Below are 24,147 nucleotides of genomic sequence, written 5' to 3'. Positions count from 1 at the left end.
CACATTTGATTTTCAAAGAATTTGGAATTGATACTTAGGAGTATATAATGTAAAAGGCATTCAGTGGGAGGCATAATGTATTTGAATTGATAAAAATTCAGTCTACCAAGAAGGCATAATCTCCACTGACTTCATTTCAATTTAATGGCTTCAACAAATCAGAAATAATTTTTAAAATGTATAGTGCTCCTTAACATATGTCTCTGAAATTCAGTAGTGCAGGTAGAACAATAAACAAGAAAATAAGATGTGGAATATTTAAAGGACTAAACAATATTTATGAATATGTATGCACATATATACATATATGCACACACATGTGCATACATGTTATATTTGTATATTTAAATAAATGCCTTTTACATTACTTTTCGTGTCTGATACTAATATTGTTTATAATAATTTGATCTTTTAGATATCAGGTATTCCTTAGTAATCCTTCAACTTTTATCAAGGATATTTACTGAAAATACCATTTTGTTGGGTATTTTTGCTGTGTTTTTGTAAGGTGTTCACCGTGTTCTGTTAAGTGATGTCTGTCTTATAGATTCACCATGGTGAGAGGTCTTGCAGTGACTTTTTCTTCTCTGTGAAAAGATTTACCATGTCTTGGAATTATTACATTTTTTGGACACTGTCTTCCTGCCTAGTCCCAGGGCCCACACACACTATACTGGTCACAGGAAAAAGAAATGGCACCTGCATCTTCACTGTTCCTAATGGTGCCCCCCTTTTATTTTATTTATTTATTTACTTATCTTTTTTTGCTTTGTAGGACCGTACCCACAGTGTATGGAAGTTCCCAGGCTAGGGGTCAAATCGGAGCTGCAGCTGTCAGCCTATGCCACAGCCATAGCAACGCAGGATCCAAACTGTGTCTGTGACCTACACCACATCTCACTGCAATGCCAGATCCTTAACCCACTGAGTAAAGCCAGGGATCAAACCTGCATCCTTATAGATACTAGTCGGATTTGTTTCCACTGTGCCACAACAGCAGCTCCCTAGTCCCTCCTTTAATAATGTAGAGATGTCTCATTACCTCTGTTAAAGAACAAAAATTCAACTGAGCAAACTCTAAAGATCTTAATTGTTTTATTTAGCAACTTATTCAGGTAATACTATCCATCTCAACAAATAGAAACAATCTCTGAAGAGCTATGTAGCCAAGAGACTTTATAGGTAGAAAGGAACAGAAAAGAAGGAAGTACACAAGGCAAAAAAATGTGGATTGGGTATTACAAGGTTATTTTTCTTGTAGAGGGTGATAGGAGCTGATCAGACAGATTACCTCAGGAATCAGGGAATTCCACTTCTGGGAGAGCTGAAACTGTAATTAAGTTAAATCTTAGTTTGGTGATGTGAGGCTTAGCATACATACATGACTTCCTTTGGGACTTTTGTTCTTATCTTTAACTTCTCCCATTTTCAATCTCTCACCTGTAGACTTTGAGTTCTCCCTACACACCTTCTCATTCTACACCATGTGTCTCTGGTAAATATCAGAGACAACAATTTCTTCCCTTCCATCCGTTCCCATCTAATGTTTATCATTCAGGGATCCTCCCTCTATTTCTGGTCCATTGATCATCTTTCTGACCTGTCTTTACTACTCTCTCCACCTGCATACTTCTATTTCAGCACCTACCTCACCAAGTTGTAATGATGACTCTATGTATCTGTCCCAACTTCGAGCAAACACATTAAAAGGAAGAATGGCTTCATATTCAGTTTTAATGCCTGCTACTGAGCCTTCCACAGGAATGCTTAATGAAGTGACTTTGAATGAACAAATGAATGTTTCCTTCCAAAAAACTGCAAGACATTTTCTATCATTCTCATTGGACAGTCAATATTTGCCCTAAAGATAGTATCCCTCAAATCTCCTCAAGAAAGATAGGTTCATCATGAGACAATACCCATTAGAAGTTAACCTTAGAATATTTCACTTGATGAAGCACATAAAACCTAAATGTGCAGTTTTCATAATGGAGCACCTTTTGTGACCTTAGCAATAGCTCTATGATTGTGGCATTATAATGAGTGTAAACAGGTAGCAAATCAGGATTTGCCAATAATAGTAGTAACTCTCACTTTCCCAAAGCCCTCAGTAGCTCACCCAGTATCCCAAGGCTCACAGCAGCTATTTCTTCCAAGAGTACAAAGACCACAGAAGACTAAATAGAAGATTAAATAGATTTTGCAAAATCAAAATGTGATAAAACTACATTTCAATGAGAGGGGAACAAGGAGAGGAAATTGCAAGGGAGAAAAACGTGTGCAGAACACCAGCCTTTCTAATCTCAGAAAACAGAGCCTTTCCTTGGGGCTGAGCTCATGTTGACTCATCACAGAAATCACAGAGTGAGGATGAGAGAAAGTCCTGAGGAAGCAAGGATCTGACAAACTTCCCTGATAACCTTGACTGCCTGGACACGTGAATTGGGCTGGGCTTTGAAAGTGAAAGGGAACCTGCCTGGCAAACAAGCTGAAACTACAGAAAGTTTAATTAAAGCCAGTGGGGGGATAGTAAAAGTGGGGAGTAATTAGGGCAGCAAGAAAAAAGGACAAAAAAGAAAGCAGAAGATGATTAAAGGAAGGCTCTGGGGGCATGAAGCTACCTGGATAGAATTCTGTTGACAACTATTAAAAATAAGTTTGGTGTTTTGTCTATTCCTAGTTTAAAATTTTGATTTGCAAGGGTATCTGTGTGTGTGTGTGTGTGTGTGTGTGTGTGTGTGTGTGTGTGTTATCCCCTATTATCTGTATTTTTCCTTGGCTACCAGCTGAGTGGGAACGAAATAAAAAAATGCCGTGATCCAAACTGGATTTTAATGAGGACAGTTCACTGCCTGCCAAGTCCTTGGGAATGAAGTTGGCGGACTGGACCCACTGGTCCTGGAGGGTCCCTGCTCTGGATCTGAAAGCCCCTCTGTTAAAAACTTGGCATCCCTTCTGCAGCTTCTCTTTGCCTCTGCCAAACAGATGAAGGCAGCGTCTGGCTCTGAACGTGCAATGCTAAAAGTTGCCATGACTGTCAGAGACCCAAGGAAGGAGCACTTCCTTTCCCTGACATGAGTCAGCTTCAGTTCCAACCCAGGGACCCTCTGCTGTTGTCGCCTTCCCTGAGAGATAACAACTTTTTTTTTTTTTAATTCTTCATAAACACCAAATATGTCGCTTTCTACATTAAGTTTGGTAAGGACCCAAGAAGAAAAATTTCTCTTCAAGAAGTCGTCCTTATGAAGGGCACTGTTACTTGCTGATATATCTAGAGTCGAGAGCTGGTATGGAAGAGTTTCAGGCAATGAAGCTCAAGTTTTAAGAGTCAGATTCTAAACTTCCTGAATCTGAACTTAAGAAAGGGTTTGTATTTTTTTTTTTTTTCCTTCTTTTTAGGGCCGCACCCACAGCATATGGAAGTTCCCAGGCTAGTGGTCAAATCGGAGCCTCAGTTCCAGCCATAGCCACAGCAATAGCAACAGCAACGCGGGATCCAAGCTGCGTCTGAGACCTACACCACAGCTCATGACACCACTGGATCCTTAACCCACTGAGTGCGCTCAGGGATCGGGCCTGCATCCTCATGGATCCTAGTTAGGTTCATTAACTGCTGAGCCATGAAGGGAACTCCCAAGAAAGGGTTTGAATTTTTGATAGAACTATTATGGGGAAGCAACAAAGCTCTCTAAGCAGGAGAATGACATTAGTTATTATGATTATTATTTCTGTTAGAAAAATGATTCTTGCAAGCTGAGACAGATTTATGTGTGTGACTGTTAAAAATAAATATTAATGTATGTATGCATATGTGTATTTGTGTATTTATTTGCCTATTTATGTTATGTAAAAGTGTCTTGAATACCACCAGTATTGTGCATACCCAAACATGATTTCTGTAGAGGCATTAGGATGAAAATAAATCCCATGCCAAATCTTTTGACATATTTGTAGTTCACATCTCCACTGTTATGGAGGATTCCTCAGCTAGAGAAGAGAACTTTATAGAAAAGCAAAACCCATGGTTCCAGTAAAGAACAATTCCCAATTTAGAGTGCTTGAATCATCCTTATTCCCAGTCCACACCAGAGACAATGAAATCAAAATGGTGGGTGGAAGAGGGAGTTCCCGTCATGGCTCAGTGGTAGCAAACCCAGCTAGTATCCATGAGGACATGGCTTCAATCCCTGGCCTTGCTCAGTTGGTTAAGGATCAGGCATTGCCATGGTCTGTGGTATAGGTCACAGACACAGCTCAGATCCTGCATTGCTGTGGCTGTGGTGTAGGCCGGAAGCTACAGCTCCAGTTCGACCTCTACCCTGGAAAACTTTGATATGCCATGGGTGTGGCCATTAAAAAAAAAGAAAGAAAAAAAAATGGTGGGTAGAAGATACAAACCACAGCATTATTATCCAACCACCTCATAAAAGTGCAGAAGGAAGCCTCATTTTAGAATTATTACAGGAGTTTCCTTTCAGTGCAGTGAGTTAAGGATCTGGCATTGTCACTGCAGTGTTTGAGTCACTGCTGTCATGCAGGGAGATCCCTGAACCCCGGAACCTCCACACATGTGGGAATGGCCAAAAAAAAATTGCTATGGAAGGTTGCAGGGTTACATCTGAGACAAACTGAAAAGGGGTATTAGGAGAAAAAATAACAAAGCCCATCCAGAAAAGAGTAGAATCACATGTAACATAAAGAGTAAAAAAAAAAAAAATCATTTGCACTTGAAGAACAGTTGTATGGGGGAAAAAATGCAGAAAAGGCCCAAGAAAATTTGTCACTTTGACATTTCACATAAAGATATTTTTCACTGTTCAATATAATTTTGATACAGTGACATGAAAACAAATCATCCTTCCATGGTATCCTCTTTATCCTACAGGTTGAAGTTAATTAGGATGGGCAAATGACAGTAGCAGTTCTGTGCCTGAACATGAACTTCACTGATTTGCAGAGACAGAGAGAGAGAATTGGTTTCCAGTAGTTCCCCCAAAGAGTGAGTAACATTCTTTGCCACAAATCTCAAGATTTGGTATTTTAACTTTTCTTTTTTATTTCTTATTTAAAAAATTTTATTGACATATAGTTGATTTTACAATGTGGTGTTTTCTGTTATATGGAGTAGTTATTTGGTTATAGATATATATTTTTTCCTTATATATTAAATTCCCAGAAGAAGGATGACTATTGAAGAATATTTGCACATTTAACTTTTATAGATGAGTAGACATAAAGATAAATAGATCAATTTATTTATAGGTATATAGAAAGAGGATAAATGTTTGATTCAAAAGTTTATTAATTTCCAGTTCTTTTGGTATCAGTTTCTACATTCACTTCAAGGAGAAAAAGAAAAATTGTCTATGTGTGTGTTCCATATCTTGTTTGCTAACTAAGAGATTACCAATTATCTCTTGGTTAACTTTGCTAACCAAGAGTTAAATAACTCAATGAAATTTTAAATTGCATCTATATTAATAGTAAAGATTGACATTATGAAGTCTCAATACATGTTTTTTGAGAGAATATTTTTTAGAAGTTTTGTTCATAGACTATTTGTATTTTGTCTTAAGTAATGTTCCTTTCACCCAAGTCTTTTAACTCAAAAGTTCGTGCTTCATGAGATAGCTGAGTAATGTTGAAAGGTCAAGGGTCGGGCCAGTAATTTAGGATGATAGAATTAATCTTATCCTCTGGGTTTTCTGTCTGTTCATTAACTCTGGATGGTTAACTTGGTTCTCTAATTATAGGAATGAATAGTTACTGGGTAGATTTTTCTGTGTTTATATTTAAAAGATTGAGAAACACTAAATGACAGTTTAACATACATGCTTTTTTTCTTTAGTGGATATTTAAGGAGAGATTCACCGTCGTTAAAGTTTTTCTTGATGTCTGAATATCTTAGGGCAATTTAATTTTTTAATTCCAACTGAGCTTCCTGAAATGAAGATTTCTGATGCTCTACTGCCCTTAGAATAAATCAGCATGTATCTGAATCACTACTAAACCAAAACCATGGTTTTCTTTAAAAAGATAATTGACTTAAAAGTTGTTCATTCAAGTTACTCTATATTTTTCAGTTGTTATAGTCTTGTTTTGGTTATTCATGTGAAATCACTTTGGAATTGAGTCATTTATAAAGTGATTGGAAAATACTTATTACCATGAAAATATTCTAATAAGTAGCTCAGATAAGATGCTAGTTAGCTTAATTGAAGGACCATTGAACAGAGTTAAAATGTGGATTTTAATGTTAGTGCCACATAATGTGTATTATGTGAACAAAGTCGAATCTCTTTGCTTCTCTGCAACTTAATTTTACTCATATATAAAATGAATGGGTTGGTCTATATGTATGATTCATACAAAGAACAATATTTAGAGGTGTTTTTTTTCCCATTCAAAATTTAATGAATGAAAAAAAAAAAATGTTGTGGCTTAGCAGTAAAAAACTCAACTAGTATCCATGAGGTGGCAGCTTCGATCCCTGGCCTTGCTCAGTGGGTCAAGGATCCAGCATTGCCATGAGCTGCAGTGTAGGTCACAGATGTGGCTCAGATCCTGCATTGCTGCTGCTGTGGCGCAGGCAGGCAACTACAGCTCCAGTTCAACCCCTAGCCTGGGAACGTCCGTAAACCGCTGGTGTGGCCCTCAAAAGACACACACACACACACACACACACACACACACACACACACACACTAACAAACATATATATGTATATGAAGGCTAATGGGGAAAATGTGAATTTTTGATAATTGATTACTTGATCTGTGTAATACAAAAATGCTACCATAAAAGTGTGACATTGTGTTAGCCAATGTGTTAAATATATTTTTCAAAGACAGATGCAACAGTATCTTCCATTCCATATACTCTTCTACAGTGTTAACCTGTAACTTCCTATTGAAAGATTGGTTATATTTCATCTTTTTCTTTAATCCGGTTAAGTTTGTGTCTGTGTTGACCAATAGAGGATGGTAGAAAGGATACTATGTAACTTCAGTGGCTGGGTTATGTAAGTCCATGTGTCTTTCAGAAGGCTAGATTTTAGACCTGGTTAAGAAGTCCAACTTTCCTGAGCTCTCCCTGTTACACAAAAAGTCCATTTGCAGGTGCTCTGGTTTACAAGCACAGCTTAGATCCCAGTCAACAGCCAGACATGTAAGTCAAGACACCTTAGATGTCTTTGCCACTAAACATTGAGTCTTACCAGCTGAGGTTTCAGATATCATGAAGCAGAAATAAGCTACATCATTGTGTTGATTCCAGTTTCCTGATCCACGGCGTCCATGATCACCATAGAGTGGTTGTCTTCTGTCATCAAGTCCTACGGTAAACAGACAATACTAAGCATATAAACCTTTTGAACTTGGAAGTGAAGTCCTATACAATATCGCATATTGTAGATAGCACTATACTGTATTACAGCCAACTATACTAAACTATCCATAATAAAAAACTAAACCGTGTAACATTGTGTTTGGGACCAAGCAGAAAGTAGTCAAACCCACAAGGAAACCCTAATGAAAGCAAGGAGGATGTTGATGGTTAAGGCTTGGGAGACTAGGGAGAAAATATTATAAAAAGTTATATGAAAGTAGTTAGTAAATGAAGTTGTGGAAAATTTAATAAAACTGTCACCTTGAATAACGTGGAAAATAAGAAATGTACTTAGTTAACTTGATGAGATAGTGGTGGGTATTTCCTGTCATAAACTAAGGCAAGGCAGAGATGGACTGAAGAACAAACTATTCAGTTCTCGAGTATAAATTGAAGGATATATAGTTTCCAGAACAGTCTTTCAAACAGCAGTGGGTTTTCAAATTAAGAAGGGTCCTGTGGACCAACATCAATTCCAGGATGGAAATGTAAAACCATTCTCAGTACCGCAGAAAGATCTCAGGTGATGTCACATAGAATGTTTCAGAAGGCCAAAACCCCTTGCAAGGACCTCGAGAGCAAACATTTCATTAAAGAAACGTGGTTTCATATTTTAAGAGCATGGTAACACTCACCCTAAGTTTATATACTTTACATTTTTTTATACTTTACTTTTTTTTTTTTTTTTTGTCTTTTTGCCATTTCTTGGGCCACTCCCACGGCGTATGGAGGTTCCCAGGCTAGGGATCCAATGGGAGCTGTAGATGCCGGCCTACGCCAGAGCCATAGCAACACGGGATCCGAGCCGCGTCTGCGACATACACCACAGCTCACAGCAGTGCAGGATCCTTAACCCACTGAGGAAGGCCTCATGGTTCCTAGTCGGATTCGTTAACCACTGCGCCACAACGGGAACTCCCTATACTTTACATTTTTAACCACAGAAGACGTGCACAACTTTCCCCATTTCCTAACTGTAAACTGCAAGAAATAATGGTTGTAAGATAATGGTTAATTGAATATAAATTAAATGCCTGGTTTTTGTCAGAATTAATTCAAATAGTATAAGATACTCATTCAGTGCACTCCAGAGCACTATTGTCAGGGGCTGGGCACACCAACTCCTTCTAGGAAATTATTGCTCTTAACCCGAAGTGATGAGTACCTGGAGAAAAAAGTGGCATTGGCTTTTGGACTGATCAGACCCCCACAAGAAGTGTATCTGAGACAGCCACATACAAAACACCAACAACTGGGACAATTGAGAGAATGTTGTATATTGGAAAAAGTTCTGTTTGCATCATCATCCCCCCCTCCCCCCCCCCCAAAAAAAAGTTTCTGTAGCTATGGTCCTTCAGACTCCTTACCTAGGAAAATTCTACTTAACAGATACAGTGGTTTGTCTTATCAGGCAGTGTTCCATCTACATCGCAGGGACATTAACAGTTTTACAAATATATGCCCCTGTGTGGTGGAGCCACACACTGGGAGACTTCACCAGGTCTCGACTGTGAGGAGATCACTGGAAAATAAATGAGTTTGTTTCCATAAACACAACAGTGCTTCTTATTAAATATCAGGAAGAGATTATTACAAATATAATAAAGTAACCACAAGCTGGTAGAGATTAATAAAGTGCAGTTCAGAGAAGATGCTGCTTAAAAGATACACAACCTGACTTGGGTTGTCCCAGAGGATAGAGCACAGAACCTTATTGCACTTGAGCCCAGTGTATAGATCCTGTCTATTTATAGAAAAATAACATTTACTACTTACTTGGGAGCATGACCAATGAAATGATGCTTTTCAAAGAGGGAGTGAGCTTTTCACTTTCAATTTTGAATGTGAAATGAGAAGCTTCTATACAGCTATACAATTTTATACAACTGCCAGAAAAATCACAATTGTCTCTATTGTGATTTCCCAAGGAATTCTAGTCTTTGTCTCTTAAACAGAGAAACATTGTAAAACTGTCAGACAGGAAGCCCTCCCTTGAGGGAAAAGACATTTACAGTAGGACCCGGCAGCTGCTGGGGGAATCTCCCAGCCATAATATTTACAGTGCTCTGGTTCAGGTGCTGTCAGTGCAAGTCGTGCTGCACATTCAGTGCCATCACTGTTATTGAAGCTAATGGTTAACTGAATCTGAATTAAATTGCTGTTTTTGTCATAAGTGGACCAAATGGCATAACATACTCGTCCACTCAGGGCAAGGACAGCCTTCTTTTGAGAGCAACAGTGCTGAAAGCATGTCATCACTTAGGGAGGTGTGTTATGCATGTTTCTGGCCACACACATTCAGGAATGTCACTTTCCCCCAGGATGCGGGACACAGCATCACATTGCCCTGGGATATGAGGAATATTGCTCTGGGTATGAGAAGTTCAAATGCTGAGGCTAAACCTTTAAAATGCAGGCTCATTTCTCCTTGCATTATATGTGGTTAAAGTGCACGAGTTTGTAAAACTCACGCGTAAGAGCTGTATAAACGAGAAACTACATAAATGCCAACCCTTTACTCATTGAGATGTGCTGCTAGTCTAGATAGAATGTATGTATTTGGAGGTTAAGATTAGCAACTCCAAGCTAATTGAAACCCACTGTGACACTTTACAGTCATGAAACTAGCTCTTATAAGACTTACGTTGGAATTCTGGCTTTTTAAATCTTGATAGGATGCTATGCTGAGTCCAGAATTTAATGTATTTACTCTCTTTCCTTTACCTCGCCATAGTTTCATGGTCATGTTACTTTCTCTCAACATCCATCTTTGTCTCTCTTGTGCCTATTTTCTCTCTCGCTCTTCCCCTATTTACTTTCTCTTGCTGAACCAAACATAAAATAGTAAATGTCACCAGTTCATTTTTTAGACTCTGCCTTCATTGTCCCTTCACTATTCTAATAATCATTATTTCTAACGCTGAAGCACAAAACTAATTTCACCATCACTTCCATCTTCCCAAGGATGTCATGCCCTCCTCTCATGTGTTCTGTCAAGGAAAGAGTTACGTGTTACGGGGGAAAGAGAATTTGAGATTCAAAACAATAAGCTATAACATTATTAGAAAAAAAAGCGTGAGGGAGAGGGTATGGAAACAGGCATCGAATGGCCAGATATAGTGGCTACTAGGGAGAAGGAAAAACATTTACCATCTACTGTCTTCTACTTCCATCTTTCCCTTTAAGAAAGCGCAGCTGATATTACAACATTGCTATATATAGATATAGATGCTTAGATAAGAGATTTTAAAAAACAATATATATTTGAAGATTCAACCTCATTATCATCCTCTCAGCAATTTAATGACCACTCAAGCCATGTCTAAAGTCCATTTCTTGGAGATCCTGTCGTGGTGCAGTGGTTCACGAATCCGACTAGGAACCATGAGGTTGCGGGTTCAATCCCTGACCTTGCTCAGTGGGTTAAGGATCCAGCATTGCCGTGAGCTATGGGGTGGGTCGCAGATGCGGCTCAGATCCCGTGTTGCTGTGACTGTGGTATAGGCCGGCGGCTACAGCTACGATTAGACCCTTAGCCTGGGAACCTCTATATGCCGTGGGAGCAGCCCCAGAAAAGGTAAAATGACAGAAAAAATCAAATCAAATCAAAAAGTCCATTTCTTTTAGATCTGTGAAGATTTGCCCAAATTTCTCTAGATTGGATAAATGGAGAAAGTATGGTGAAGTATGAAAAGCATGGATTTTATTACTAAACACATTTTGGCTTGAATCTGAGCTCTGTGACCTCAGGAGAATTGCTTTAATCAATTTGCTCACTTTCATAATAGGTACCAACTTTATAAGAGATCATGCAATGCGGTAAGAGAATTGTGAAGTAGAGTCCCTGCCTAGCACATGTGAAGGGTTCCATAAGTGCATGTTCTTTCCCTGGTCTTCTCTTCTACACTCTCAGCAGAGCATATGTACCTTGCACTCTGCCCATCCTATTGGGACTTAGTAGAGATCTTTGTGTCCTTCTGGAATCCAAGATCTCTGCCTACTTCCATAAAACATGACCTTAGTAGCAATAATAGCTAACATTTTCTGGATGGATTATCTATGTGCCTGTGTCAGACATAACACTAACCTATTTCTTAGTGTTATCTTATTTAATCTTTTCAATATCCCTCAAAAGAGATACTATTAATATTCCCAGATGAGGAACCTTCATGTCCAGGGATTACATAATGTCCCTAGGTTACACCTTAGTGACAGGAGTAGCCAAAACATAAGCCTTGCAATATAATCTAGGTACCCATCTCTGAATCACATCACTACACTGCTCTTTTACACTACAAGGGGTAATTCATGTTTGATAATTGAGATTACAAAGAGGCATAATAAAAATGGAGGTCACGCATGGCCCCAGGAAACAGAAATAATGCTACATGTGTATTGCTGACAACTTACTTTCAGAATAGTTCTGCCAGAGTTGGCAACATATAGAATTATTTTTTTGCATCTTGCTCAACTCTGAGTGCAACTAACCTAAGATTACCTGATTGATGATGGAGATACAGTTTTATGTGCAGCAAGAAAGAATATGGAAGCTTGTGGCATCCCATCAACTCTTTAATTTCCTACATTAAGCGGCACAAAGTGATTAGACTGAAAAGGCACTTTACCATTCAATGCAGGGAAAGCTGCTTGATTTTATTTCCAGAGAAATTGGCCCCTTCTTCCTCCTACTCCCTTTTTGTCTTTAGAAAATAGAAGGGGAGGAAAGCATGATGTTGATTGGCTTTGTAAGAAGTCTATGGCACAAGAGAAAACAAGAACTAGATTTACATCCTGTATAATATGACAGGTCTTGTACCAGTTTTAACAGAAACAACATCCATCGTCCAACAACCATTTGTGCTGTGACAGGCTTGGAATCAACATTTACCTTCACCGTCTCACTTATGTTTCACCACCTCCTACAGAGATGTTTGTGATTATCTTTATTTTCATAGGCAGAAAAGGAGGCACAATGGATTAAATAAGTGCCCAACATCAAGGACTACTGTTGAACATGAGATTTGCACCCAGACAATTTAATCCTAGTGTCTGTGCTTTTAACCCCTATATCCCACCAAAAGAAAAATGTGACTAGAATGGGGGTGGAAGCAGAGAGGGGCGATTTAACCCTAGTGTCTGTGCTATTAATCCCTATATCCCACCAGCAGAAAAGCATCACCAGAGCAAAGATGAAAGCAGAGAGGACCATCATCATTCTTGGAGAGCAGGAACTTTGGAGGTTGGGGTTGAAGTAAGAGAGTGCCATCCAGTGATTTACAGTCCCTCTGTGTACATTAGGGGCCTTTGACAGATTTAGGTTTTATATAAGGAAGCCTTTCATATCATATTAAATCAAATTGCATTAATACAGTAATCATCTTAGGACAATGCAAAATGGCTTAGTAGTGAGTTAAGAATCATCCGTCCTTGGACACTTTCTCAATGGGGGGATGACCCTGAATGGTCTGCTCCAAATATCCGTCCATACATAGACAATGTTGTGATTACTCCCTAACACATTTCAATAATCTCAGTCGTTCAGGATGCTTTAGGCTGAGTGGTTTATAAACTACAGAAATTTATTGATCACAGTTCTGGAGGCTGAACTCCAAGATCAAGGTGCTGGCTGATTTGGTGTATGGTGAGGAAAGCTTCCTGGCTCATAGACACTGTCTTCTTGCTGTGTTCTTGCATTATAAGGGGCAAGGGAGCTCCCTGGGGTTTCTTTTATAAGGACACTAATCTCATTCATGAGGTCTCCACACTCATAACCCAATCACCCCCCAAAGGCCCTGCTTTCAAACAAACCACATTAGGGATTGCATTTCAGTACATGAATTTGGGGTGAGGGGACACATTCTGTCTGAAGTATTCTGAATAAACAAATACTACTAACTACTTCTGTCATTCCTAGAGAAGACTCTTTCCTTGGGAAACTTACAGTAGTGTTATTTGGTAAGAAAACCCGAGTTCCTAGAATCAGAAAGCTTGTCCTTCGCCAGCTGTGATATTGTGATTTACAATGAGAATCATATATTTGTCTTCATTCCTCTTTCTGGCACAAAGCTCCTAAAGCCCTTGGAATTTCCAGTGAAGAGAGCTGAGAGCAGTAAAGGCATCTTTTGTTATGTCAATGAATTGACTTTTGGAAAGTACCAAAGGACGAGGGATGGCAGCCAATGAAGCCAACCATGTGATTAGAGGTTGGAATTTGCAGTCCTGCCCAGGCCTCTGGGGAGTGAAGAGAGGCTGGACCATAAGTTCTATTACCAGTGGCCAATGATTTAATCATCTGTGCCTGTGTAATTAAGTCTCCATAAAAACCCAAAGGAGAGGGGATAGTGAATTTCCAGGTTGGTGAATACATGGATATTTGGGGAGAATGACCTACTCAGAGAGGGCATGGAAGCTCTGAATCCCTTTTCCCACACACCTTGTCCTTTGCATTTCTTCTTCTGGCTGTTCCTGTGTTTTATGCTTTTATAGTGAACTGGTAACCCAGTGATTAAACATTTCCCCAAGTTCTGTGTGCTGCCCTAGCAAATTAATCAAACCCATGGAGAGGGTGGTGGAAACCTTCAATCCATAGCTAATTGGTCAGAAGCCCAGGTGACCACCTGGACTTTTGATCGGTATCTGAAGTGGGTTCAGGGGAGAGGGAGTGGTCTTGTAGAACTGAGCCCTTAACCTATGGGATCTCACGTATCTCCCGATAGATTGTGTCAGGATTCAGTTGAATTTTAGGACACTGAGCTAGTGCTAGAGAATTGCTTGGTGTGAGAAAAAGCCCACACATTGGAATTAGTTTCACAGTTGTATCAACTGTAATCTTTTCCTTCCTCCGATCTCAAACCCGCGTTTTAGGTCCTGTGTCAAGTCTTACTTCCTTCACTCTTTCCTCACCAACATCTTCGAGCTTCCCAAAGGATCCCATTTCACACTCATGGAAACATTTGCTGCAGTTTATAGCATTCTTGGTGGTTTGGTTCTGCCATAGAGATGACAGTATAAAACATAGAGAACAGAAGTATAGTGCAGTGGTTTCTAAATTTCTTTTCAAACACAAAAGTATGCAGAATTCTGATACAAAATAGAGGGAAGCAGGGATGCTCTGGTGGATGTGAAGGTACTGACCTCCCAACATTTTCATCTAGTTCCTGGCCCTTTCCTATCTAATGAGCAGGCAACCCATAGTCAGAATGACGGAATTCAAACTCAGTCCTACTAGGTGATCACAGACAAGTTCTCATGTATCTGGGTCTCTCTTCTTTATCTTTGCCATAGAAATTAATTTTAGGCCAACCTCAAGGGTTGAATTAAGGCTTCAACGAGATAAACAACCAGAAATGTTTCACTTTCTTCTTTTCATGTCTTCAACTGTCCCTTCTCCAGCCTGTTTTTTTCCCCCTCAATTCTTCGTACCCTCCCTCCCCATTTCTATAATACCTTTCATAATGCAGTATCCACAGTAGGCCTTCACCGTACATTTCTTCATTTAGGGTTTCATTTCCTGAATAGTAAAGATTGATTTTGAATATATTATAATTACAATATATGCTAAGAAAATAATATAACAGCCACCATGTTGGTGTTTCTGGACATATATTTATAGAGCTATTTTTTATTATGGAAATAGAGTTTGCATATTCATGGACTATGTTTTCCATTCCACAATACCACATTAGGCAATATATTACATCTCCTGGCCTGCTTGATATTCATTGCTAATAAAGTCTCATAGAAATAAAGCTATGTGGTAATAGAATGGCAGGTTTTTATTACAGAGATGTTTCTATTATGCTAATTTATGATTTAGATGATTTACGCTAATAAGTGTAATTTCTTAATATAAACAAAACTATAGTCAAATTTTGAAATGCCTCTACCTCTGGCTGGCAAATTTACATACCTCACAGTTTTATTAAATATAGTCTGTGGAGATAAAACACATTTTTTACATAACAATCACCTCCGGCTTTTCCATGGAGAATTTGATGGCATAAAACAGCTGCACATCTGTAATTGTTTTGCCACCTGTTCTGTGGAAGTGAAGGTTCTGTGCCTCTCAGTGGTGACTGGATGATGTTTGGCTCACGTTTCAAGGTCATGAGTTCCCCTACCTTCATTTTTTGAAACCCTTCGAAGTATGGAGTAGGGTGGGTAATATCTGATGGAGCTGATTTTCCAAGGGTTGATTAGAAATTTTCCAGAAGAAAGGAATTAAATAGCAATTTGTTCAAAATCAGCCAGATGACCAGATAAGAGGAGACACCCACCATCTGTGATGAGCTTTAATTTCTAATTTTCCAAAGGGCAGTTATTTTAGTTTTACTTCAATTCAGAAAAATAGATTGAGTTCAAAAGAAACAGGAGCATTTAGGAAAAAACTATGAGGGATGACAATATTGTTTAGTGATTGGTCTCGTTTTCTCTCAAGCATGCATACCCACATGTTCACACAGAAATTATCTCTCAATCTATGAATGTTAATTGTATGATATTAAAGCACATTGATCATTCTATCTCAATTAAGTAAAATCTTATGGGTGATTTCTTTTGACCTCATTCTGAACAACTGCACTAAGATCGTTAAATCACCGAAGGTCCTAAATCTACCTGTTGTGAGATTAATATAGATGACCCGTGTGTTTATACCAGCAACTCTACTTTGGGGTGTCTTAAAGTGATATTCGTGTAATCACTCACTATGATGTGACACGGTATTGAATCGTCGCATCACCCACAGAGAGATGACAGGTGAGATGAGGAAAGGAATTCCTAAAATGTAAAAGTTCTTATAACTTTCTCATACAACCTGCTACATATATCCAATCCTTAGAAATTTCATTTTTAGTTTTCAGTTTTACATCATGGCTTAAATCATGATTTTGTTTATTCAAGTGTAATTACGCATAGGACAGACTGCCTATGACATATATTCCATGTAACCTTCCTTCTGTCAACATGTAATGAAAAAGGAAAGTTCACAGATAGAAAGGAGAGGATTGACTTAAGAGGATTTGTTGCTTTGTTTTTGTTTTAATATACAGAAACAACATAAAAGTGGCAAAAACGTAGTCAAAGATGCATCTCGAGTTTCCACCTAGATTGGTTCATGGATAATTGTGCCACTAGTAGAAATCAGCAGTGAGGGGATAGGAATTGTTTTAGAGAGAAGGGAAGGCAATGAATCCAACTTATGCTGCAGGTCCAGGGGCTTCTTGACCTAAATTTGATGTCCTTACATTGTAGGGAGCACTGTATTAGATCTCTTCTGAGGGTGATTTTGCCCCCACCCCCACCCCTGCAAGGAACACGTTCTGCAAAGTTTGGAGATATTTTTGGTTGTTAAACTGGAGAGTGAAAGGAGTGGCTATCACTAGCATCCAGCAGAGCCCAGGAATGCTGTTAAGGACAGAACCCCCAGTGCACAGGGGATACCATGGAAACATTCAGCCCAAAATGTCAACAGTGTCCAGACTGAGAAACTGTTTACTGGATCATGGAGGACGGTTTTATACACACAGGGCTGTCATCCAAGAGCGTGGAAACAAGAGTGCCCCATAATGAAAAACATGTGGAGAATAAACATTATAGGAGTTCATGGAGGTTCAAAGATTGTAGGAGGATGATAGAAACAACGAAATACATTAATGCATTTTCAGGAACCCAGTGATGTAGAATTATTATCCTTGGTATACATATAAAGCGACAAAGGCTTAAGAAGTAATTTTTCCAAGTTTACATAGCTATTAGTAAGCAGCAGAAGAAAATTTCAAACTTACTTCTCTTTGACTCCACAGTCAATTCACTGTCCTGTCTACCAAACTGAGAACTAAAAGCTATTACAATGAGTGATAAATGATCTTTCCAACAATGACTGAGGGCTTCCTGCTGTCCTTGAATGCTTAATGTTGAACATTTTGCTAGGCTGATCTGCAGCCCATATTTAGGGATCAGCAGAGGACTGCTGTAAATATTATAATTTTAGCAATGCTTCTAGCCTCCATATATTTGCTACTTAACACCAGGAGCAACCTCCTGAAATGGGCCAGATCATACATGGTCAAAAGCATACAGCATCCCTTAAAATAACCTGAGATATCTTTTAGAAACATAAATCAGAGTATCTACTCTTTGCTTTGATTATTGCCTTGCATAGCTTTTACAACCCCCTGGAAATGATGTTGATACTTAATGCTGAAGCCATATACTGGAGCTATATTTTGGATCAGAAAATGAGTACATCACTATATGGCAATTCGTGACCATAAAATACAATAAGACCTCTAAACATCAAGAGGCAAGAATTAGATTCAGTCCCCTGCTCAACAAATACATTAATTTTTGACCTTGGTTCAGTCACTTATTATTTTTAGGACCCAACTGCAAATGACTGAATTAAACTTTTCAAGCAGTCATTGGTAGCTCCAATTGGAACGGATTCTATGATCCTTAGAACTTAAAAGCACATAAGCCCTGGAGTTCCCGCTGTGGTGCAACAGATCATTGGTGTATCTGCAGCACAAGAACACAGGTTTGATGACTGGCCTGAAACAGCAGGTTAAAGGATCTCTGGTTTTACCACAGCAGCAGCGTAGGTCACAATTCTGGTTCAGACCCCTTACCTGGAACCTCCATGTGCCACGGGTAGCCATAAAAAGAAAAATACAAATGAACAAACAACAAAAAAACCTATGTCATCCCAAACTGCCACTTTAGCAATACCTAACAGTACTCATCCATGCATTCAACAAACGTTCCTTGTAAACCTACTCTTTGTAATGCAGAGGGGGCTAAATATAAAGCTTAAAAGACTTGATTCCTGCCCAGAAACTAAAAATAACTCAAAATTTATTATGAGAAGAAGTAGAGTCGTAGCTAGTAGATAAGTTCAGACACAATACTTTGATTTAGGGGACAAAAGTGATTGATTAATGGGCTGGCATTTGAATGAGAAGGTTGAAAATTGAGTACCATTATCAAAAATATCCTTTTTTTCTTTATTTCTTTTTTTCTTTTTTTTAATAGGTACTGAGAGTAATGGAGATCCATTTCCCTGGAATGGGTTAGCTCTTCTCTTTATTCATTCCCAAAAGATTTGCATTGTGCCCTTGTGGAAAGGGCACTTTATCTGTCATCATTACTGGATATCATTTTCTAACTGAATGCTTGGCACAAAGTGATATGCTATTTCACAAATAATTATGAAGTATTCTATATAGTACTTTCATGGAGCTGGGGTCTGGGTATTTTTTAAATGGACAAAAAAAAATGATTAACCAGGATAGTTTGTAATAAATTAATCTGGATTTAGTAGTGAGTGGAGATTTACCATGCTCATATACACAGGTGTTTAAAAAAAAAATCAAGAGGGAAAAAAACCTACATGATTTAGGTTCTATTTGTATCAGTCGTATTTAGAGTCCTTTAGGGTTACACAATTTACTAGGCTAATTTCAGTGCAGCACAGGTGTTTATTCTAAGGCTCAAATTAGCTTAAAAAAAATGAATTGATGCAAACTAGCAAAACCCCATAATAGTGTATCATCCCCACTTTATCTCTGAATTACTCATGTTTAAACAGTCAGATGGACCGATCTCCATTTCTCAAAAGGCGCAGAGCCATTGCTGGAAAATGACAGTAGGATTGGCTCTTAAAGGGAAAGTGGTCCAAAGCTCTGAGGAGAAATAGCTGACTCTAGGGATAGAAGTAGGAAATACACAAAATGAGCCTGAAGCATCTTCTAGGGCCGGAAATAAGGAAGTGCTGAAAAAATAATGGGGATATGCTAAAAAAGATACAGGAGTCAAATGAAAAGGTTTCTAATGATTAAAGCTGGAAGAATTTGAGCAGCAAGCAGGGTAATATTGGGTTATTAACCTAAGCATAAAATAAATATCCATAACTCTATACTGATATAAATAAATGCTAGAATAAATTTTAGAATTGCCAAAGATGGACACATCTCTCATGACAAGGAATTCAGATAAGGCACATAGATGTTCCATTCTAGTGAGGTAGAACATTACTCTTCACTTCTTAAGTGTGGATTGTGTATGGTAACTTCCTTCTAACAGTACACAAGGAGAAGGGGGGGAAAGAGTAGCTTTACACTGGATAAATCCGGCCAATACTTAGCCAGGTGCTCCAGATTCACATCAACTGGGATAAGTCATGTTGAGAGTATAAACCTTTGATATGGTCTGCTGAAAAGGGCATTTTTTCCTCTTGTAATCTTCCCACCAAAAACAGAACGCCACCCCCACCTCTGGTCTAGTCATGAGCCAAACATCAGACATATTCTAACAGAGGGACAGTCTTCAAAACAGCTACGATACTTCTCAAAACTGTCAAGACTGTCAAAAACAAAGAAAGTCTGAGAAATTGTCACACCAGGAGAAGACCAAGGAGACTATTGTCACACTAGGAGATTTCATCCTGGGTGGGATTTTGGAACAAAAAAGGGACATTAGGAGTTCCTATTATGGCTCATCAGTAACTAACCTGACTAATATCCGTGAGGACATGGGTTCGATCCTTGGCTTTGCTCAGTGGATTAGGAACCCAGTGTTGCTGTGAGCTGTGGCAGAGTCCAGCAGCTATAGCTCCGATTCAACCTCTATCCTGGGAACTTCCATATGCCTTGATTCCTAGCCTGGGAACTTCCATATGCTACAGGTGCAGCCCCCCAAAAAAAAGAAAGAAAGAAAAGGGACATTAGGTAAAAGTGAGGGGAGGCAGGAATTTAATTATTAATAATGTGTTGATATCCGTTCATTATTTGTAATAAACATATACATAAACAGAATATTAGTCATAGGGAAGCTGGCACACGGTATATGGAAAGTCTCCTGCAGTGTTTCTGTGGGTGTCATACTGTTTTTAAATTTAATTTGATTTTTTTAAAAGGAAGCCCATAGAAGTTCCCTAGTTGCTCAGTGGGTAGCAGGTTAAGGATCTAGCATTGTCACCACTGCCCTGCCATGGGATCAATCTTTGGCTCAGAAACTTACACATGCTGCGAGCACAGCCAAAAAAAAAAAGGAAGCCATTGGAGTTCCACTGTGGCTCAGCAGGTTATGAACCCAACTAGTATCCATGAGGACATGTGTTCAGTCCACTCCATGGGTTAAGGACCTGGTGTTGCCATGAGCTGTGTATGGTGTAGGCCGGCAGCTTCAGCTTAAATTAGACCCCTAGCCCGGGAATTTCCACATGCTGCAGGTGAGGCCCTAAAAAGACAAAAAGAAAAAAAAAAAAAAAAAAAACAACTATTGGAGTCCCCCATCTTTTCCTGATTCAAAGGTCTATTTCTAATTCTAACTAATCCATTTGGTTCTTCAAGTTCTGGAATCGCATCCATTTGTTTGTCTCCTGTAGTTTTCTCCCTTCACTCTGTGTCTCTGGACATTGAACACAGTGGGTCTGATATTTGACGGTGGGCAACTGACCTTTTTTCCTAACATCTCCCTTCACAGACTGGGTGCAAACCACACATTTTTCCATTAACACTGACATGTTCTTGAACCTCATACCACTCATTCCACCTCATGAATTTATTGATAAGTAGCTGAAGTTTCGCTACCTTTTTATTTATTTATTTATTTAGGGCCACACCTGGGGCATATGGAGGTTCCCAGGTCAGGGGTCTAATTGAAGCTATAGTGCCACAGCCACAGCAGTGTAGGATCCTAGCCGTGCCTGCAACCCACACCACAGCTCACAGCAACACTGGATCCTTAACCTACTGAGTGAGACCAGGGAACGACCTTGTGTCCTCATGGATGCAGAAACACGTTTAGGAAAAAAACGTTTTTCCTAAAAGTTCCTTCTTCAAAGATAGAGCCCTTAGCTTAGTTATTTCACTATATTGAAATAAACAATGAGCCAAAGTCTTAAAATGCTATACTTACAACATTATCAATTTTGTAAGAGTTAAAATAGGACCTCTTTGGAAAAAACATTTTTCCTTTTCAGCTGCACCTGCAGCATATGGAAGGTCCTGGGTGAGGGATCGAACCCTCACTGCCACAGAGACAACATTGGATCCTTACCCAGTGTTCAGCGCCACAGAAGGAACTCTGAAAATGTTTAGAGCTATAGACTTCATTGTGCTACTTACAAATCACACTCTCTTCCCTTCTAATATTACAAGAACTAATAATAAGAGAGGACGCTTATTGGCTCAATCTGAACTGTTTGCTCATTTTGGCATCAATTAGGGTGCAAGAGAATAAATAATCATGACCAGTCACCCCGGTTTTCTGTGACTGACCCAGTCTTAGCACTGAAAGTCTATGCCCTGGGCTATGGTCACATATCCACCTTGCAATGGAAAGTGAATAACAGAACAGTATCACTTGAAACACAAAAAGGAGAGTGGCTCCCCAGAAAGAATTTACTCAAAAAAAAAAAAAAGTTAATATATGTAAAGCACTTTGAACAATGCCTGGAATGACATATTAAACGCTCAATAAATATTAGTATAAAAACTCATTCCCCCAAATTCATATGAGTATCTACTATAAAATCAGTGCTTTTTTGCTTTTTTACTTACCTCTAAGAAAGAATAATATGCTGCAATTTTAACTTTGACATACCATCAATCTCAAAATACATTTGGACTTCAGTGATATTAAAATGTGATTTTTTTGTGTGCATATTTGATTTGAAAAAAGTTAAATGTGTACACTTAGATTGACTACATATATAGCTCATCAGGATCTGCATGGTTTGAGCCATGCCAATTCGATTTCCTCTTTCCAAAATAGGATGTTGTTTCCTTCCTTAAGGCCTTTGCACTGTGTTTTCTGTGCCTAAGATGCTAATGTCTATTCCTGCTGCCTTTTCAATGACAGTCACCGTTTTTGGAAGGCATTTCATAATCACCCAAACTAAGGCACTTCTGCCACCTCCACTTCATCCTGATCATCCTCTGTGGAGCAGTAGCTGTCTGTTGGTATTAATCTCACCATACTCATCAACACTTAAAATTATCTTATTCATTTCTCTCTTTGCCTGTTGTCTCCCCCACTCTAGAAAAGAGTCTCTGTGAAAATGGGAGTAACACCCATGCCTAGCCTAGCACATAAATTTGCTTAATAAATTAGTGTTAACTGGGAGTTCCCATCATGGCTCAGTGGTTAACAAATCCGACTAGGAACCATAAGGTTGCAGGTTCAATCCCGGGCCTTGCTCCATGGGTTAAGGATCTGGCATTGCCATCAGCTGTGGTGGAGGTTGCAGATGCGGCTTGGATCCCGTGTTGCTGTGGCTCTGGCGTAGGCCAGTGGCTACAGCTCTGATTGGACCCGTAGCCTGGGAACCTCCATGTGCCATGGGAGTGGCCCAAGAAATGGCAAAAAGACTAAATAAATAAATAAATAAATTAGTGTTAGCTAAATGAATTAATCAACTCTTTTGCTTTGTTTTGTTTCCGATAATGTGTAGCAAGGACTTGTGAACTACAGGACCAAATGAGAAGAGTAGAAAACAGCAAGTCTTTTTAGATGATGACTTAAGTAGGCTTGTTTCTCTTGACTCTGTTACATCCTATATTCATGCCTGCTGAGAGTAAAAACAATATGTGGATTAGGAAGAATGAGATTGTGTAAAAAGGTTAAGAAGAAGAAAAGAAGATATAATATTGTTTGCAGCTTCCCCAGTTGATGAAAGAAAGGCCCTGGAAGGCCTTTTAATGTCATTTGGTTTGTATTGTTTTACTGTTATTTTTGGCCAGAGTGTGGAAAACAAAATAGATAACTGCTCACATCACAAGTACACTTGGCTGTGAGAATGTGATAAATTCACTTACATCTGGAAAGTCTATCAGACTTCCAGAGTTCCCAAAGCAAAATTTAGGAAGCTTTCCAAATCTGCAATCATTTGGATTTTCTCTTTTGCTGTCAACTTGTGGACACATATCTGTGAGAATTTAGAATTACTCGTGAAGGATTAGTTCCTATTCTGATAACCACTAGAATAAGCGAACCAATATAAAACCAGTGGACAAACAAAAGGCACATGTATGTGTGATGACGGTAATTTCAATACCTGTTGAAAAGAAAGGAAGGCAAATGGGAAGGCAGGAAAGGGAGGAGGAAGAGAATAAAAAAATAGAAAAAAGGTGGGGGGAGAAAAGAGAAAAAAAAGAAAAGGAGGAAAAAAAAAAGAAAATTAAGAAGCAACCAGCATAATTAAATCAGTAGAAACAGAGAGGGAGACCTCTTCCTGTCAGCAAGGCCACCACGGGCTCCACTCCCAGAAAAGGATTTGTGGAGAGACATCCCTTATCCGAAATTGAAGTCGTCTTCTCACCGGAGGGTATAGGTCCCCTTTCATCTCTTAACACACACTCCTCCTAAAATCTCAGTACCCCTTTCTGTAACTTAAGACCATACTGCGTGGTAGGAAAACAAGGAAAGCTTTTTTTTTTTTTTTTTTTTAAACAGTAACAGAAACTAAAAAGGAGTTTCTATGTTAAATCGTGGCTTGATTTACTATTGCTGTTCAGATGGATTTCTAGATGATCATGTTCTGTCCAGTTGTTAAGCTTTGGCTGTGTCCTATGTCCTGTCCCCTTTCTGTGTCTTGCTTTAGCTTCAAGCTCTTGGCTCAACCAAATCAATCCTGTTTCTTATCTTACTCACCCGGGTTTGGTATTTATATCAGACATCAACATAGCATGCTCTTATTTTGTCCCTCACCACAACCGCCAAGGCTTTGGGTTGATTGATTCATTGTAGGTCTTACATTCC

The sequence above is a fragment of the Sus scrofa genome, chromosome 6 (genome assembly GCF_000003025.6).
Source record: "Sus scrofa isolate TJ Tabasco breed Duroc chromosome 6, Sscrofa11.1, whole genome shotgun sequence".
Classification (NCBI taxonomy): Eukaryota; Metazoa; Chordata; class Mammalia; order Artiodactyla; family Suidae; genus Sus; species Sus scrofa.
This window is presented reverse-complemented; position numbering follows the sequence as displayed.